Below are 15,014 nucleotides of genomic sequence, written 5' to 3'. Positions count from 1 at the left end.
GAGGCTGGGCAGGAGGATTGTTTGAGCCCAGGAGTTCGAGGCTGCAGTGAGCTATGATTGCAGTACTACACTCTAGCCTAGGTGACAGACTGAGACTCTGACTAAAAAAAAAAAAAAAAAAAGAGAGAGAGAGAGAGACAAGCTGAAAGAAAGAAGGTACGGTTGGTGGCAGGGTGCCAGGATGCCACAGAGACAGTTGGGCTCATCATCAGTCCGTAGAACAGACGCCTACAGGAGAGAAACGTGCAGGATCCAGGTCTGAGCTCCACTGTGGCCACTCCCTGCCCTCAGCCCTGACAGGATACAGAAGAACTGAACACCCAGAAGCTGCCTTGCGATTTTTCCCTGCACAGAAAAAAATGTGGGGCACTTTCTGCAGCTAAGAAGTAGCCAAAGCTGGAAAAGGGATGCTCATGTGTCCCCAGACTTGTCTGTGCCTAGAACTTTCTGTTACCTAGTTTAGTCATGGCCTCTTACTTTCTCTTCATATACACATAGATGATTCTCTCTGAGCATTTCATCTTTTCCCACTCTTTCTTAGAGAAGTATTTGGCAATATCATCAAAAGTCTAGGAAAAAAAAAAAAGGAATTCTGGCAGTGACTCAGCTAAGCATGTCTGCCATTGAGCTGGAGCCACTTCCTGTATGCTGGATCTGGGAAGTGGGAATGATAATTTCTTGTTACTAGGGAGTTCCTAGGAAAAATCCCATACTTCTACATCTGTTGGAACTAAAAAAACAGTCCAAGGCCCTCTAACCTATGATTACATTTTTGAAAGTGAAGCTAAGTATGGTGCGCACAATTACTATCCTTTACCTGTAGCCCGGGAGAGAGGAAAAGGTATTTACTTATGGGATGTGATTGTGCTGTTGGTTACATCTGCCTTGGCCAATCCTCCCGCCTTGATCTTGGGACTACAGGCATGCACCACTCTGCCCCCACTAATATTTTTATTTTTGTTTTTTCAGTAGAGATGGTTTTGCTGTGTTTACCAGGTTGGTCTCGACCTCCTGGTCTCAATCAGTTCTCCTGGCCCGCCTCAGGGCTACAGGCATGCACCACCCTGCCCACACTATTTTTTTTTTTTTTTTAATAGAAACTGTGTTTTGCTATGTTGGCCAGGCTGGCCTCAACCTCCTGGGCTCAAGCGATCCTTCCTCCTCGGCCTTAGGACTATGGGTGTGTGCCATTCCACCCTGCTATTTTTTTTTTTTTTTTCAAGAGAGGCAGGCTTTTGCTGTGTTGGCCGGGCTGGTATCCACCTCCTGGGCTCCTGGGCTCCTGGGCTCAAGCAATCCTCCCACCTCGGCCTCCAGACTACAGGTTCACACCACCCTGCCCCCACTAATATTTTTAATTTTTTTAGTAGAGACAAGTTTGCTATGTTGTCCAGGCTGGTCTCGACCTTCTGGGCCCAAGTGATCCTCCCGCCTTGGTCTCTGGACTGCAGGCAGGCACCACCCTACCTTTTGTTATGTTTCCCAGGCTGGTCTCCACTTCCTGGGCTCACTCAATGATTTGAATCCTGGAAGCAGAGGTTGTGTTGAGCTGAGATCACACTACTGCAATCCAGCCTGGGCAACAGAGCAATGCTGTGCCAGAAAAAAAAAAAAAGAAAGAAAGAAAGAGAGAGAGAGAGAAAGAGAAAGAAAGAAAGGAAGAAAGAAAGGAAGGAAGGAAGGAAGGAAGGAAGGAAGGAAGGAAGGAAGGAAGGAAGGAAGGAAAGAAAGAAAGAAAGAAAGAAAGAAAGAAAGAAAGAAAGAAAGAAAGAAAGAAAGAAAGAAAAGAAAAAGAAAGAAAGAAAGAAAGAAAGAAAGAAAGAAAGAAAGAAAGAAAGAAAGAAAGAAAGAAAGAAAGAAAGAGAAAGCCACTTGAATTTCTGTAAGAAGAGCAAGCTTTGTGGAATTTTAACTTACCCTCATCTCATCTCATCCTCCCAGCTTGGTTCTGTTTATTGCTACTGAAATACAGATAGGATTGGCCAGAACTGGTAGATGACTAGCTGTTGATCATGAAAATATCAGACCTGATATAGTCCACCTTGGAAAGGCCCTTTCTGGGGGCTGATACTCTGTGTCTGCGATGCTGTGGGATGATGACATAATGCTGACCATTAAGCCAGGGGGACATGGGTCCACATATGGTGGCAATCCACTAGGCTGCCGAGTGGCCATCGCAGCCCTTGAGGTTTTAGAAGAAGAAAGCCTTGCTGAAAATGCAGAAAAAATGGGCATTATCTTGAGAAATTAACCCATGAAACTACCTTCTGATGTTGTAACTGCCGTAAGAGGATAAGAATTATTTTATTAGTTAATTTATTTTTTTTGAGTCAGAGGTTCAATCTGGTTGCCCAGGTTGGAGGGCAATGGTGCGATCTTGGCTCACAGCAACCTCTGCCTCCTGGGTTCAAGTGATTCTCCTGCCTCAGCCTCCTGAGTAGCTGGGATTAATAGCATGTGCCAGTATGCCTAGGTAATTTTTGTATTTTTAGTAGAGACAAGGTTTCACCATGTTGACCAGGCTGATATTGAACTCCTGACCTCAGGTGATCCACCCATCTCAGCCTCCCAAGGTGTTGGGATTAAAGGCATGAGCCACCATGCCCGGTGAGGAAAGGAATTATTAAAAGCTATTATTATTAAAGAAACCAAAGATTGTGATGCTTGGAAGGTGTGTCTACGTCTTGGAGATAATGGACATCTGGCCAAGCCAAACCATGGTGACATCATCAGGTTTCGCCTCCGCTGGTGATCAAGGATGAGATTCGAGAGTCCATTGAAATCATTAACAGGACCATCTTGTCTTTCTGAGGGTAACAGCTGTTTTCAGTGGTTGCTGGGAGCCGGCTGAAGACAGGTGGTCCTGTAAAAGCTCGGCTCTTAATGTGGGCACATTCCACTCCCATGTGTCTTCAAAACCTTTTTGTGGAATATATGTTTTTTTCAGTTGATACATAATAAAACAACGTTTATGAACCTGCCTTTTGCTTTGTTAAGAGAATGTAATGGCATCTATATTCAGTGAAAGTGTTTTGATGTGCATATGTACTTTCTAAGGCAAAAGGCATCTATATATACAGACAGACTTTAAATCACGTCCTTCAGTATACTTTATATATGTTTTTATAATTTCCTTGCTGGTATAAATGTTTTATATTTGAAAATGTTGTCTCTAGAGAATTACATAAAAGTCTTCACCTTATAAAGCCAAATCATTGTTATCATTGAATTTTAGGAAGGATGAATGTTTAAGCATATATAAAATACTAATATTAAGTAAACTTCACATTGGCCAACACCATTGTGTTGATGTATTCTATGGATGTCATTATTTTCAATTAAGAATTAGTGTTTAACATTCCTAAATTGTTTTAAGTGCTTGATTACAATTTGTTAAAAAAAAAAAAAAAGTTTATTTTAAATATTTCTTTAAATTTAAAATAACGCTTGTATTTCAGGGCAAAAAAAAGATACAGAGCATGGCCAGGTGCAGTGGTTCATGCCTCTAATTCCAGCATTTTGGGAGGGCGAGGTTAGTGGATCACTTGAGGTCAGAAGTTTGAGACCAGCCTGGCCAACATGGAGAAGTCGTGTCTCTACTAAAAATACAAAAATCAGCTGGGTGAGGTGGTGGGTGCCTGTAGTCCTAGCTACATGGGAGGCTGAGACAGGAGAACTGCTCCAACCTGAGAGGTAGATGTTGTAGTGAGCTGAGATCATGCCACTGCACTCCAGCCTAGGTGACAGAGTGAGAATCCCTTTGGGGGAAAAAAAAAAAAGGTACAGAACATTTCCATCACCACAATGCTATCCTTTGTGCTACTCATTTTTAGTAATACTCACTCTCCTCCCATCCATCATTCCTAACCCCTGGCAACCACTAATCTGTTTTTCATTCCTACAATTTTATCTTTTCTACAATGCTGTACAAATGAAATCTCATAGTATGTAACACTTTAGAGGCTTATTTCACTCAGCATAATTCCCTGGAGATTCATCCAAGATATTAATATTTGTATATCAATAGCTCATTGTTGCTGTTGAGATGGAGTCTCACTCTGTCGCCCAGGCTGGAGTGCAGTGGCATGATCTTGGCTCACTGCAACCTCCACCTCTCAGGTTCAAGTGATTTTCCTGCCTCAGCCTCCCAAGTAGCTGTGACTACAGGTGCGTGCCACCACACCCTGGTAATTTTTGTATTAGTCATAGAGTCCGGGTTTCAACATATTGGCAAGGCTGGTCTCGAATCCCTGACGTCGTGATCTGCCCACCTTGACCTCCCAAAGTGCTGGGATTACACGTGAGAGCCACTGGGCTCAGTGAATAGTTCATTTTTATTACTGAGTAGTATTCCATGGTATGGATGTACCTCAGTTCGACCATTCACTTATTGTAAGACATATTGATTATTTCCAGCTTTTGTCTATTACAAGTAAAGCTGCTATGTACAATTACGTACAAGTTTCTGGATGGGCATAAATTTTAATTTCTCTGAAGTGTAATTGTTGAATTGTATGGTCATTGCATATTTAGTTTTATAAGAAACTACCAAAATGCTTTCCAGAATGGCTATAAGATTTTACCTTCCCAGCAGCACTTAATGAGATATTTTCTCTGCATCCTTGTCACCATTTGGTGTTGTCACTGTGTCTTTTAACTGTTGTAATAAGTGTATAGTGATGCTTCATCATGGTCTTAATTTGCATCTAGTGAAACAAATTAGTGCTGAATATCATTTCATGTACTTATTTCCTTGTTTCCTCTTCAGTAAAATGTATGTTCATATCTTTTCATGATTTTGTAATTGGATTATTTGTTTGCATTTTTTACCATTGAGGTTTTTTATTAATTAATAAAAAATTTTTTTTTTCGAGGCAGAGTCTTGCTCTATTACCCAGGCTGGAGTGCAGTGGCATGATCTTGGCTCATTCCAACCTCCGCCTCCCAGGTTCAAGCGATTCTCTTGCCTCAGCCTCCCCAGTAGCTGGGATTACGGGTGTGCATCATCACACCTGTCTAAGTTTTGTATTTTAGTAGAAATGGGTTTTTGCCATGTTGCCCAGGCTGATCTCGAACTCCTGGCCTCAAAGGATCTGCCCTCCATCCACCTCGACCTTTCAAAGTGCTGGGATTACAAGTGTGAGCCACCATGCCCAGCCTACTGTTGAGTTTTGAGAGTACTATACCTACCCATTATTTATTTTGGATGTGAGTCCTTCCTTGGATATGTGGTTTGCAAACATTTTCTCCTAGTCAAGACTCTGTTTTTTCATCCTTTTAACAGGGTTTCTTCCAGAGCACAAGTTTTAAATTGGGTGAAATCTAATTTATTTGTTTTCCTTATGAATTATGCTTTTTGAACCGTTCACTATGCCCTAGATCTCAGATGTTTCTCCTATGCTTTCTTGTAAAAGGTTTTTTTTTTTTTTTTTTTTTTTTTTTTAGTTTTATATTTTAGATTTAAGTCTAGGATCCACTTGAGTTTTTTTTAAATATATATATAAAGGTATGAAGATTAGGTTTTTGTTTTTTGTTTTTTTTGAAACTGCTCGAGCACCTTTTGTTAAGCAGACGATCCTTCCTTCTTTTTGTCTCTTGGTAAAAAATCTGTTGTGTGGGGCTATTTCTAGGTTCTCTATTTTGTTCCAGTGATCTATATGTCTGTTCTTCTCCTAGTACTACACAGTCTTGATTCTTATAGCTATATAAGAAGTATTGAAATATGGTAGAACCATTCCTCCCATTTCATTCTTCTTTTTCAAAAATTGTCTTAGCTATAAAAATATTTTTTGAGATGGAATCTCACTTGTGTCGCCCAAACTGGAGATCAGTGGGGTGATCTCAGCTCACTGCATCCTCCGCCTCCCGGGTTTAAGTGATTCTCCTGTCTCAGCGGCCCGAGTAGCTGGAATTTCAGGTGTGCACCACCACACCTGGCTAATTTTTGTATTTTTAATAGAGAGGGGATTTCACCATGTTGGCCAGGCTGGTCTTGAACTCCTGACTTCAAGCGATCCACGGGTCTCGGCCTCACAAAGTGCTGGGATTACAGGAGTGAGCCACCATGCCCAGGGTTGTCTAAGCTATTGAAAATTTGTTACAGCAGCAATCAAAAATGAAAACACATGGAAACATTTATTAGTGAAATAAAATAGAAGGTCAAGAAACAGACTAATCTATATGCAAACTTCAGCATGCATTTCCAAATAGGGGCAAAAGATGATGGGTTGTATAATAAATGATTGCTTGACAAGTGTCTATCCATTTGAAAAAATGAAGATTAAATCCTTACTTTGAACCACATAAAATAATAAATTCTAAAACTTCAGTGACTTAAATGTGAAAACGTGAAGTCATAAAGAACTAGATGAAAATTTAGGAAAATATTACCATGTAAGACATCTTGAGTTGGCATAGGCACTTCCTGACATTACACCAAGGCTGTGAACAATGAATCTGACAAATTTAAAGGTGAAAATTAAAGTATTATCTAATTCAACAGACACCATAAACAACTGTTTAAAAAGGCAACTTTTGGAGAAAATGGTGAAGCATCTGTAATAAATTAAAAGTAACCATCTCTAATATACAACAAAACTTTTGCATATCAATAAGAGAAACTGGAACAACCCAATGAAAAAATGTGTTCAAGCATGGCACTACTTCACCATACAGCAGAAAAGGATTACGAAATAGAAAGCATGAAATGAAAATAATAAAGGAAATGGAGAACAGATTCCAGAAGTTTCAACTTTCATCCAATAGAAGATCCAGACATACAGAATAGAAAGACTGGGCCGGGCTCAGTGGCTGACGCCTATAACTCCAGCACTTTGGGAGGCCAAGGCAGGCACATCACCTGAGGTCCGCAGTTTGAGACCATCCTGGGCAATATGGCAAAACCCCGTCTCTACTAAAAATACAAAAATTAGCCCGGTGTGGTGGTGGGCACCTGAAATCCCAGCTATTGGTGAGCCTGAGGTAGGAGAATCACTTAAACCCGGGAGGCAGAGGTTGGAGTAAGCTGAGGTTGTGCCACTGCACTCTACCATCGGTGACAGAGCAAAACTCCGTCTCAAAAAAGAAAAAGAAAAAAACAAAAAAAGACAGACTGTAGAGAAGGCAGTACTTGAAGAAATAATGTTCTAGAATTTTCTCAACTGAACAAACACATGAATCTTCAAACTGAAAAGATTCACCTAGTTCTGAACCTGATTAACACACATGCGTGCGACCACACACACACACACGCCCTAGGAGTAAAATTTCTAGGATAAACATAAAATCCTGAAAGTCCCCAGAGAGAAAGAGAGAAGAGAGAATGCAATGGAGAAGTTTTTCAAGGAGCTGATTAAAAATAACTTTGGACCAGGCGCAGTGGCTCACGCCTATAGTCCCAGCATTTTGGTAGGCCAAGATGGGAGGATACCTTGAGCTCAGGAGTTTGAGACCAGCCTGGCCAACAAGGCAAAATCCATCTCTGCAAAAAATACAGCAAGTAGCCAGGTGTGGTGCCACGTGCCTGTAGTCCCAGCTACTTGGGAGGCTGAGGCAGGAGAATCGCTTGAATCCAGGAGGTAGAGATTGCTGTGAGCCCAGATGGTGCCACTGCATTCCAGCCTGGGTGACAGAGCCAGACACTGCCTCAAAAAACCAAACCAAAACAAAAACAAACAAACAAACAAAATTGAACTTAGATATCTATATACAGCCAGGATAATCCAGAATGAGGGAAGAATTATTTCAGAAAATTCATGACACATATATCCTTCAGAAATCACTATTGGTATATAGTCTTATGAGAAGAGAAAAGTAAATGTAAGAGGAAGGAGGTGTTTTCAATAAGCAATGGTGAAAAGAAAAACAGTAAAATGTATTAAACAGTGTAAACTTTTGATTGTAAACTTAAAAAAATTATAGTTTTGAAATAAAATTGCAGGTATTATATAAACATGGAAGATGGGAGGAGGGACAGGAAAGAAAAGAGAAGTTCTTTTGCTGTTCAAGGAATGGATACAGATACTAATGAATGATAGCATGGTAGAACGGTTAAAGGCACTAGCATTTCATTTTCTTTTATTTTAGACAGGGCCTCACTCTGATGCCTAGGCTAGAGTTCCATAGCACAGTCATGGCTCACTGTAATCCCAGCCTCCTCAGCTTAAGTGCCTCAGCCTCCCATGGAGCTGGGACTACAGGTGTGCACCACCACGTCTGGGTAATTAAAAAAAATATTTTTTTTGGCAGAGAGAGGGTCTTGCTGTGTTGCCCAGGCTGATCTTGAACTCTTGTCCTCAAGCAATCCTCCTACCTCCGCCTCTCAAAGTGGTGGGATTACAGCCATGAACTGCTGTGTACAGTTAACACTAGCATTTTACAGTACAAACTATGGAACCAGATAGCTTGGGTTCAGTTTCTGGCTTCTCAACTTATTAAGCTGTGTGACCTTGTGTAAGTCATATAACCTTTCTGTGTCTCAGGCTACTCAAGAGTAAACTGGGGATAACCACATTATCGAACTCATTTGATTGCTATGATTTGATGGGTAAATACATGTAAAGCACTTAGAATAGCACCTGTCATGTAGTTAAGTGGTATATATATTTTAGTTGTTGTTAGTAATGACTTCAAATTACCTTTAAAATGTAAAGGCATATCTGGTTCCAGAAGAGGAATAGCTGCTGGCTTCCTTCCCAAACCCAACCCTACAGATGCCACAGAAGAGGTGGGAAGTGGTTGGAGTTCAGGACAGTTCCCAGTAACAAAACCCTTGATGGTTTGGTCCCCACTGGAGGATGAGATGGCTTAGAGTGGGAAAAGGTCAGAGGCCACCGATGAAGGATCAGCCCAGGTGGAGCTTTCTAAGTTGCATTCTTTTTTCTCCTTGTTTTCTGGAAGGCTATTACCTGTTCTGTAAACGTATAGAGCAGACACTTGGCAGGGCTGGCCCAGTGCTAGCCCAAAGTGGTGTGATAACATTAAGGAATAGGGGGCTTGGAAAGTTCCTAGAAAAACTGCAGTCTCATCAAAGCTGGCCAGTAACTGAGCATTCCTTTCCTACCTCTCCCTCTGCCCTCTGAGCTGGGCAATTACAACCAATATCACCCACTTTGTCTCTGAAAATAAAAAAAGAGATCATAAGGACGACTTTACTCAGTGGCAGGACTACTGTGATAGGCACAGGGACCACTGCAATGGGGTCTTGCAGTGGGAGAGTGATATTGGGATCGACTTCAACTCCACCAAGGAGAAGTGGGGATTTATAGTCAAGGCAGGCTACAGTGCAGTGGCTCCTTCTCTGCTCACTGCAACCTCCGGCTCCCGGGTTCAAGTGATTCTCCTGCCTGAACCTCCCAAGTAGCTGAGACTACAGGCACGTGTCACCATGCCTGACTAATTTTTTGTATTTTAAGTAGGGTCAGGGTTTCACTGTGTTAGCCAGGATGGTGTTGATCTACTGATCTCGTGATCCACCCTCCTCAGCCCCGTAAAGTGCTAGTATTACAGGCATGAGCCACCGCACCCAGCCAACATGTTTCTTATTAGACTTCAAATCTATGTTGATGTTGATGCCAGAGAGGTATGTATAATGAGGCATGCCTGACCCACACTTCCTGTAATGGCCTGAAACAGTCTCTCAGGTTAAATTTTAAAAGAGCCCTGGCTTAGGAGGAAGTCCATTCAGATAGTTGGGGGCAGGGGGCTTAGGATTTTATTTTTGATTTACAAGACCTATATAATAAAACTGCATAAATTCTAAAGAACAAATCTTGTGCCTGATGTATAGACCACACAAAAAGTTCACCAAAGTGTCCAATGCCATAACCAGAGACATTCGAATGACAAATCAGGATGAGAAGTTGATGTTTCCACATTGTAGACAGCTTTTCCCAAGACGTCAGAATAAGTCTTCATATCATAATGAGACTCTTATTCCCTGAATGTCTACATGTTTCACTTGACAGAACTTGACCCCCAAATCCTTTAATTCACTTAGTGCTCCCTTTTGTAGAGTTGGTACTCTGCTTTAATTCAACCCAGTCCCAAAATACTACTCAAAGACTACAAGAGATCTCATTCAACTGCCCCAGAGTCTTGTGATTTGTTTGGCTGGTGGCCCCTAGGCTTGGGATCTTGGTTCAAAACCATTGTACAAAGTAAATTTATTGTACAATTGCTAATTATAACTGGGTGCACTGGCTTATGCCTGTAATCCCAACACTTTGGGATGCCAAGGCAGGCAGATCACTTGAGGCCAGGAGTTTTACACCAGCCTGGCTAACATGGTGAAACCCTGTCTCTACTAAAAACACAAAAATTAGCCGGGTGTGGTGGTGGGTCCCTGTAATCCCAGCTACTCGGGAGGCTGAGGCACAAGAATCACTTGAACCTGGGAGGTGGAGGTTGTAGTGAGCAACCTTGCCTACTACGGTGGCTGGATTGCACCGCTGCACTCCAGCCTGGGTGACAGAGCGAGACTCCGTCTCAGAAAACGAAAAGAAAAACAAAAACCTAATAAATGCAGTTAGGAAACTATCTTAAAACACAAAATCCCCAGTTTTTTAGACTGATTATTTAAACGATAAAGAAAAACAGATCAACATATTAAGGAAACCTATTTCAAACCTAGAGGAGCAGACTCACCCTGCTTCAGTGCACCCTTGACACTAATGTTCGATTTTTAGAAAAACTGATAAACAATTTATTTTCAATCCCATCCAGTCTGATCATATGTAAGACTCTCTTCTCAAGGGTCATCCTTCATAAACTCTCAACAACTTGCCTAGAGATTCCATCATTTTTTACCCCCAGTCTTAGTCCCATAATTTTTCATTTTTATATTGGACTCCAATCCAAGTACTAGTAAAATGTTAGAGGAAAGGGATAAACTGAGGAAAGGACTCTTAAGCAAAAAGGATCCAGGGAAATTCTCAGCCTATCAAGATTTCAAAAGACACTAAAATTAGGAGAGACACTGTCAGGAAGGTATGCTCTAGGGAGAAAGTCAAGAATGGGGCCATGTTTGCTAGTGCTGAAGAGACTAGGCACATGACTCAAGGAGCTCTTCCACTATGCTCAGCCATAGCCAGTAATAGAAATGATATTATCTGGGAAAGATCCACAAAGGACCTGCTGGTCTAAAGGTGTGAATCACTATGACATACATTCTGAGAGGAGGGCTATGGGACCAGAGGGGAGAGCTTCAAGCTACAGAGGATTATTCTGAGTCCTTGAAACCAAATGGAATTTGTCCCGCTAATTTCGAAATGGTTGGAAGCAGTGACTCCTTCCTTTCTTCCATTTTCTCCCATTTGAAATGGAAACATCTGTAACTATTATCCTACGCCTGTCCTGCCACTGTATTTTTGGAACAGATAACTTGTTTTCTAGTGTCACGAATTCACAACAGGAGAATTTTGCCCCAGGATGTTTCATAACCAGAGTCTCATCCATATCTGTTTTAGATGAGGAGACTTGGTACTTCTAAGCTGATCTTACTTGGATAAGATGTTGGACTTCAGCGAATGTTACATGGTTTGAGACATTTGAGGATTTGGGGAAGGGGTGCATGTATTTTGCATGTGGGAGAGATGTGAATCCTCGGGGGCCAGAGGGCAGGCTGTGGTAGACTGAACAATGTCCCTCCAAAAGACAGCCACATAGTAACCCCTGGAACCTGTGAGTGTTAACGTACAATAAAAAAAGTGATTATGTTGGCCAGGTGTCATGACTCACACCTGTAATCCCAGTACTTTGGGAGGCCAAGGCAGGTGGATCACAAGTTCAGGAGTTCAAGACCAGCCTGGCTAATATGGTGAAACCCCATCTCTACTAAAAATACAAAAATTAGCTGGACATGGTGGCAGACACCTGTAATCCCAGTTACTCGGGAGGCTGAGGCAGAGAACTGCTTGAACCCGGGAGGCAGAGGTTGCAGTGAGCCGAGATCACACCACTGCACTCCAGCCTGGGTGACAGAGTGAGACTCCGTCTCAAAAAACAAACAAACAAACAAAAAAGTAATTATGTTAAAGCTCTTGAGATGGGGAGATTCTCCTGGATTATCTGGATGGGCCCGAAATATAATAATGAGTGTCCTTATCAGATTGAGGCAGGGAGATCTGACACAGACAGAAGAGAAGAAGGCAGTATGACTGCCATGGTTTGAATGTCCCCACCAAAACTTGTGCTGAAATGTAATTGCCATTGTAACAATATTAAGAGGTGGGGCTGTCAGGAAGTGATTAATGCCATTGTCATAAGAGTGGATTAGTTATCGCAAGACTGGGTTTGTTATAAAAGGGAGCTTAGTCACATTTTCTCTGTCTGTCTCCTGCACTTGCTTTTGCCTTTCATCCTTCCACCATTACTTACACTGGGTAATTTACAAAGGAAAGAGATTTAATTGACTCACAGTTCCACAAGGCTGGGGAGGCGTCAGGAAACAATAATGGCCAAAGGTGAAGAGAAAGCAAAGACTTTCTTCACATGGTGGCAGGAGACAGAAGTGCAAGCAGGGGAAATGCCAGATGCTTATAAAACCATCAGATCTCCTGAGAACTCACTGTCACAAGAACAGCATGGGGGAAAACCGTTCCCAAGGGGATTTTTAATCCGTGGAGATTATGATTCAAGATGAGATTTGGGTGGGGACACAGAGCCAAACCATATCAAGCCACAAGCCAAGAAATGCTGGCAATCACTGGAAGCTGGAAGAGGCAAGGAACAGATTCTCTCCTAGAGCCTCTAGAAGAGTACAGCCCTGCTGACAACTTGATTTCAACTCAGTGAAACTGATTTCAGATTTCTGGCCTCCAGACTTGTGAGAGAATAAATTTATGTTGTTTATGCCACAAAGTTTGTGGTAATTTGTTACAGCAGCCAGAGGGAATTTGGGGTGATTGTAAGGAGTGATGTAAATTATGTTAAAAAACCTTTGCAGTTGTAAGATGCATTCTTTCATTCAACAAATAGTTGAGGCAATATAGAAGAGTAATTTAAAGCACAGACTTTGAGGCTGGTCGTGGGGTGGTTCACTCCTGTAATCCCAGTGTTTTGGGAAGCCAAGGCAGGAGGATTGCTTGAGGCCAGCAGTTCCTTCCAGTTCAGTGGGGGCAACATAGCAAGACCCCATCTCTAAAAAAATTATTTCAATTAAAAATAAAGAAATACACAAATAAAAGCACAGACTTTGGACTCAATTCATCTTGGGGATGAATCCCAGCTTTGTCACCCACTGACCTTGAGCAGACTGCTTAATTCTCTGAGCCTCAGTCTCAACATCTGCACACTGGGGATGATAATAGTATTTAGCTCAAAAGAACGTTGTGAAAATTAATGGGAAGATGTACATAAAGGGCTTTGTGCTGGGCCCAAGGGCCATTGCCCTGTCCCTGCCCTAACAGAGATCGCTGTCATTTTGGGAGGATCTTAGAGAGATCAGGGGTGTAGATGGAAAGCCCAGAGAGGAACAGGGACATGTTGGAGGTACTAGGGATGGGGGTAGGGGAGACTTCTTAGACAAATTGACTTCTAAGCTCCCTGATGAACACAGTGGACCCTAATTACATATTCTTTTTAATGCTATAATTATAAATACTATTAATATCAATGGGTAAAATATATTTCTGGTTCCTTGGTCTTCTAGAAAAAAACATATAGAAATGTTGTTTTTTATTTTTTTAGTTTAAATTTCTTTTTAAAAAAATTTTTTATAGAGATGGGAGTCTTGCTATGTATCTCAGATTGTTCTGGAACTCCTGGCCTCAAGTGATCCTTCCACCTCCTGCCTCAGCCCCTCAAAGTGTTGGGATTATAGGCATGAGCCACTGGGACAGGCTCACTGAAATTTTTCTTTCTTTCTTTCTCTCCATCTCTCTCTCTCTTTTTTTTTTTTTTTTTTTGGACAAGATCTCGCTCTGTGGCCCAGGTAGGCAGCAGTGGCCAGATCATGGCTTGGGGCAACCTCGTACTCCTGGGATCAAGCGATCCTCAGCCTCCTAAGAGCTGGGACTACAGGCACACTTCCCCATCTCGCTAATTTTATTTTATTTTTTGTAGAGATAAGAGACAGGGTATCGCTCTGTTGCCCAGGCTGGGGTGCACTGGCATGATCGTGGCTCACTGCAACCTCTGCCTCCCGGGTTCAAACGATCCACCAGCTGTGGCCTCCCAAAGTGCTGGGATTACAAGGGTGAGCCATCGCGCCCAGCCCAAATTTCTTACGTTACTACAGAGTTCCTAGGAAAAATCCCATACCTGAAAAAGTTAGAAGCTGACAGGAAGGATTTGAGATGGCGACCTGCTTCGTATACACTGCTTATTAAAACTGGATAACAAATGCACCACGGGGGGTGGTGAGGGGGATAGGAAAAATGACAAGATAAAAGCAGCCCATGCGTACTCTGATTTTGAAAGAATCTAAAGAGAAAATCAGAGCATGCGTACTCTGAACTTGGAGTAGCCAATCCCAGGGGATGCTTTAGGCGGGAAAATCAGAGTCTCTGCCCTCGCTTTGAGAAGGTTCTGTCCCTGGAGCCTGGACTGAGAGACCACACATCAGCTTGACTTGTCCCGCCTACTGTTCTGACTTCTAATTGGCCAGACGGAGTTCACTGACTGCCCTGATTGGTCCATCATCCTGGGGCAGTGACATCACAGAATATTTTCTTCTCCTCCAGCCACACTTTGTCGCCAACTGCTGCCGACCCGCCACCACCGCTTTGTCTCTGAGGTAGGTTCTCTTGAAGGGACACCCCAGATGGGCCAATGGGGGCAGATAGAAAAGGAGGAAGTCTCCGTAGGGGCCTCAAGTGCTTGGGCTTCCGAAAATCTTGAGGACTGAAAGACAACTAATGCCTTTCAGGACGATCATCATGGAGGAGCCTCCCGCCTCGGCCTCGCGCCTACAGGCCTGTGCCATCCCACCCCTAGAAATATTTTTTCATTTTTGTATTTTAATAGAGACGGGGATTCGTTATGTCGGCCAGGCTGGCCTCGACTGCCTGGGCTCA

At 42.5% G+C, this 15,014-nt stretch overlaps 1 protein-coding gene and 1 pseudogene across 1 annotated transcript in view; one reads left to right on the top strand and one right to left on the bottom strand.

Moving 5' to 3' along the window:
• Positions 1-15,014, bottom strand: part of LOC103232922 (uncharacterized) — a 66,420-nt gene that overhangs the window by 6,444 nt on the left and 44,962 nt on the right. The gene's annotated exons all lie outside the window — the stretch shown is intronic.
• On the top strand, positions 182-2,811 carry LOC119623399 (ornithine aminotransferase, mitochondrial-like; annotated as a pseudogene).

This window comes from Chlorocebus sabaeus, chromosome X (genome assembly GCF_047675955.1).
Source record: "Chlorocebus sabaeus isolate Y175 chromosome X, mChlSab1.0.hap1, whole genome shotgun sequence".
Lineage (NCBI taxonomy): Eukaryota > Metazoa > Chordata > Mammalia > Primates > Cercopithecidae > Chlorocebus > Chlorocebus sabaeus.
The sequence above is the reverse complement of the archived record's forward strand: the minus strand, read 5'-3'. Positions and strand labels throughout refer to the sequence as shown.